Raw genomic sequence first — 5,448 nt, forward strand, 5'->3', positions numbered from 1 at the left:
GTGCATGATAATTGTAGGCTATGTGTGAGCTTGTTTTTGTCGACTTAGCATTTATTTGAGGGGTTTTATCATTACAGTTCACCTTTGTTTGTAAAATGCTTATTGTTCTTATTTTTTACAAGAATATAAGATACACTGTGTTTGCAATGCTGTTCAACTTTCAACCCATGGGCTTTTAAACAAAGCCAGTCTTTTGCTATAACTACTTCTGAAGTTTACAGTGTCTGTGATGCCTCTTATTAAATTTTGTTTGAGGATAAAATTCATGACTGGGCAAAACAGGCAATATATCATTTATGAATGCAAATAAATACACTGAAAATAATGTATCACGTGCACATACGGTATATGATCATTGCATTATCAAAGTATCAGAGACCTTGAGATGGTGTTTTTTTAATAATAAAGTTTAATAAGACATAACGTCTAGGTTGCAAGCATCATCATCTCTCCAAACGAGAAAACAAGTGCGTCAGTGTCTTGCGCTATGACAATTCTACACGACAGATGGCGCTAGTTCTTAATACTACACATTTCCGCTAATAATTGATTTAATGACGAGACAGAGAGAGAGAGAGAGAGGGAGGTCCATGAACTGAAATGTATTTTACTGTAACACACAATGTTTTACATTTTATCTTCATAGGGCCACATAAGACAAGAAACACAAGACCTAATGTAGGCCTACATATTTTTTTGTTTAAAACTTTTGCCGTTGTATTACCGTATAAAGTGTTTTATGAGAACTCCTGTATTAGTTTGCTTTATTAGTCGTGGTGTTTAGTTTATTTAGTTTAGAGAAGCCTAGTGCAAGTACTATCACCACTATTATTCTAGCGTTCACATAGTTAAGCCTCTGCTGGATGATGTCATATACAATACAATACATTTATTTTGCCAGAGATCATTTTAACCTGCATAAAACTGTAATTACAGCACCTACCAGCAGGGGGCGACCTCATACCGGTTTTGAACATACTAGCGTTTCCATACTGCAGTCAGGGTCATATCGGTAAACAGTATGTTTTTAGCTTGATATACAGCTGGAAACATCTCACAAAGTGTCTAAGCTTCATCTGGTGGAGGATTATTGTGCTCACAGGTGCTCATTTGGATTGAGGTCTGGGGCCTCGTGCATTAACTTACCGAAGTTTCCAGAGTGATTGTTTGCCTGCTCACAAAAAATTGAATACTCACCATTCCTTTCATTTGCATATATTTGTATGCATCTATTAACTGCTGGATTCAGTCCATATCTTCCATTGAAACATGTATGGTTGTTAAACTGCATTTGATCTTATTCATAAAAGGACATTTCAGGGGTTCATTTTCATTGCATTTGAATGTTACTGAACGTTTGTTTTGTTTTATAAAGATTAAAATTGTCTTGGAATCCAACTACAGACTTTTTCAACTTTTGAAATATAGTTTATCTTTTAAGCATTGGCACGGTGTATTGCTCAAATTTGGTCTCAGTCTTGTGACTGGTCTTTTATTCGTGTCCTAGTCTGAACCGCATTTATTCTTGGTCTTAGACTAAAAGGACTCTGGATTTTATTTCAAGACCACAAACACAGAGATATAATTTCATTGATGGTGCGTTGTCTTATTTATGTTAACATCATTAATGTGATTGGTTAGAAACATCGCGCTTTAAATGCAATGAAAATAGTTCCAAACAAATCCTTAGTCCTGCTTTGTCTTTTTATGCATCACACAGCAGTGTTATTTTATGATGACTGGGATATTTGGATTTTTCAGATAAATTTGACTCGGTCTCATCCTGCCTTGGTCTTGATCTTAATCCTCAAAGTCTTTCTCTTGACAATCTGAGCTTAGTCTTGGGTTGGTCTCTAATTAGCTGTTTAAGTAATTAGGCATTTTACATTAGTCTGAGACTAGGACAGCAAAGATATACTGAAAATATCAAATTATTGCAAACTTTCATATCAATAACTAAATGACTTTAATACTTTGAAAAAGTTATGTGTAGTCAAAGTTGAAACAGTTACCAGATACTGGGGAGACAGAGAGTGATGCTCAACATGTATGATGGTTGTAATTTTCATGTTTTAAATGTTTATATATATATATATATATATATATATATATATATATATATATATATATATATATATATATAAAATCTGACCTTTTCCATGTTTAAGTCCTATAATTGGGTCTCCAGTGCTTGTACATCAACCTTGAAAATGTGAATAAGATCAACCCAGTAATTTAGTTTTGGTAAACTGTTCTCTGCAAACATGTGAAAAAAGGTCATTGAAATTTGTCTCCCCTTGTGATGTCAGAAGGGGAAATACCCTGCCCCTTAATCTGCACTATCCAACCGCGGCACTGCCATTTAGTGTAGAGATCAGCTCATTTGCATTTAAAGGACACACCCAAAAAAGCCACATTTCTGCTCACACCTAAAAAGTGGCAATTTTAAAGCGACAATCCACTTTTTTTAAATATATGCTCATTTTCCAGCTCTCCTAGAGTTAAACATTTGATTTTTACCGTTTTGGAATCCATTTAGTCTATCTCCAGGTCTGGCGGTACCACTTTTAGCATAGCTTAGCACAATCCATTGAATCTGATTAGACCATTAGCATCGTGCTAAAAAATAACCAAAGAGTTTCAATATTTTTTCATTTTAAAACTTGACTCTTCTGTAGTTACATCGTGTACTAAGACCGACAGAAAATTAAAAGTTGTGATTTTCTAGGTAGATATGGAGGAGCAAGGGGGTGGCTTCTGGGGCTCAAACCCCCGAATTTTTTGTTAAAGCAACACTAAAGAGTTTTTGCTCTTTCCTTCCCCTACAGGTTGGAAGCAGAATTGTCCAACGTAAACGCATTTGTGTCTTTATTTTTACAGTGCCTTTGTTATTACTAATACATATGTGATGTAAATACTATTAAATAGGGCAACTTATATATTATCTGCATTGTTAATGTAACGGCTACTGTTAGCACTATGATCTAGTCTGCCTGCTCTGCTGCACACTGTCGCTGTTAACGTTATATTTAAAGTACATTTAATCACAGTGAATTAAAACTATGAAAAAAATTGCTCATTGCACATTTCCCTTTTTTATAGAAGAATATAGGTGTTTATAGGATATACATATATATATTTTCTGAAAGACATCAGAAGTAAGAAGGTGAGAAACTACATACTTTACTTAGGCAGCTTATGTTTTGTCCATAATATGCATACTGAAATGCGCAATAATTTCACCTAAAAAATACATTAATAGACAGTTATAAAATGTGAATCCATAATCTCTTACATTAAAAATATGCTTATGATGTGTGATAATTGTCAGTGCAAAGAGGAAGAGGAGTGTGGAGAGAGAGAGAGAGAGAGAGAGAGAGAGAGAGAGAGAGAGAGAGAGAGAGAGAGGTGTGTATTCACGCTTCCATAAGCAGGTGAGAAATTGTTCTGCTAGTGAAGTCAAAATTGTTATTCTTTCTTATGTAGCTTCAGTTACTGGATTAGCCTACAGCGAACATATTTAGCCTATTTTTGGATAAGAGAAGTTAAAGTGTCACTGTCAAAATTTGTTGTGTTACAGTTTCAGAATGATAATACAGAGAACACTTAGATTAAAAAATTGTTTATAAAGCTGCCGTAAATAGAGAAAAAATATCAGCAGGGGACCATGCTTTGAAAACCCTAGATTTGGGCTAAGCCCCCAATGTCTACAATGTCTGGCTCCGCCCCTGCATATATGGTTAGGAACTATACTCTCATTCTTGCGTAATAATCAAGGACTTTGCTGCTGTAACATGGCTGCAGCAGGCGTAGTGATATTACACACTGCCCGAAAATAGTCCCCTGCCATTGAAAGTTACTAAGGGGACTATTTTTGGCTGCTGCGGAATATCAGCTGAATGGATTCCAAAACTGTAAAAATCTAGGAGGTTGTTTACACTTGGCATTAACATGCGTTTTCGTCGATCGGATCACAAGTGGACGACGTTAATGCCAGGTGTAAACGGTGTTCAAAACGTTTTGAGCTCGTCCACTTTCGACAACTTTCAACCACATCCAGAGGTAGTCGAAACCACTTTCGATCGGATCGCTTTGGAGTTGCGGAACGCACATGTGGTTGAATGTGTTTGAACAGCCACATGTGACTGCCTTCTCTATGCCCATTATCTAATCTGAGGTATTAAACACAAGTTTTACGTCTTTTTTTGACTTCTGGCATGAACATACGGTGAACAGCGCTATTTTTAGCCTTTCATTGATAAAACTAAAGCGGCGCTGATCTCCGTAGTTTCGTTTTGAAAGCGTGTAAAAGTTGCGCGATCCTATTTCATCAATTGCACTGAAAATTCAGAGAAAGCTCTTACATACACACATACAAAACTCTGTGCAGCATGTTTACTTGCTAAAAAAGCAGTGGACTTCGACATAATATTAGTTTGCGTCCATATAAACTCATAATTACTCCCGCTCGCATTTGAATGACAGCAGAGAGACTCGCCCACCGTCTCACAGACCACCCCCTCACAGTATTCAGGACAGAAGAGGTCGAAAGTGGACAAAAGAGACGGATTTAAATACCAGGTGTAAACGTAATGTGTCTCTCTCGTCCACTTCCGATCAATGAAAACACATCTTAATACCAAGTGTAAACAGCCCCTAGGAGAGTTAGAAAATGAGCATATTTTCAAAAAACATGGAGTGTCCCTGTAAACATGTCATAATATATTATCTATATGGTATTTTAAGCTAAAACTTCACATACATACTCTGGGGACACCAAAGATTTATTTGACATCTTAAAAAAGTCTTGTGAAATGTCCCCTTTAAAGCATTACCATATATCGCATTATATTTTCTTCAGTATCATTGCAGCCCTATCTGAGACCCAGTCTTTAAATATTAAATTAGTATTAAATAAGATAATAATAACTTAATTATTATAATAGAATTAGAATACAATTAGCTGGAATCAACCTAAATCCACTTGATTATTTATTGTGTAAAAATTATTTTTGGTCATTTTTTCAAAATGTGTGGTATCATTTCCATCACAAGCAAATTTTTTTATTTATTAAAAAATGAAAAAACGTGTTTTTATACCTAAAGTAAAAAGTTACCACTAAACAAACTGGATACTTTAGATAGAAATAATCTATCCACTGATAAAAAATAGATTCACCACAAAGATTGTGTGGACAATAGTAAAAAATGAAATGAAATTTGTGGCCTGTAATGAAACATGTGGTGGATGCAGATGTGTTTGTGAGCGTTTTCTTTTTTTCAGGTTTAAACACCATATATATATATATATGTACAAAGAGAGACTTTAAGAAATATCTCATATTAAAAAGCATTTAAATCGGTTACGTGCTTTTGATTCTTATGAAACAACACATGGACACTCGTTAAACTTACACAATCACAATAACCACATCGATGAAGCGCAAG

This window comes from Paramisgurnus dabryanus, chromosome 21, assembly GCF_030506205.2.
Source record: "Paramisgurnus dabryanus chromosome 21, PD_genome_1.1, whole genome shotgun sequence".
Classification (NCBI taxonomy): Eukaryota; Metazoa; Chordata; class Actinopteri; order Cypriniformes; family Cobitidae; genus Paramisgurnus; species Paramisgurnus dabryanus.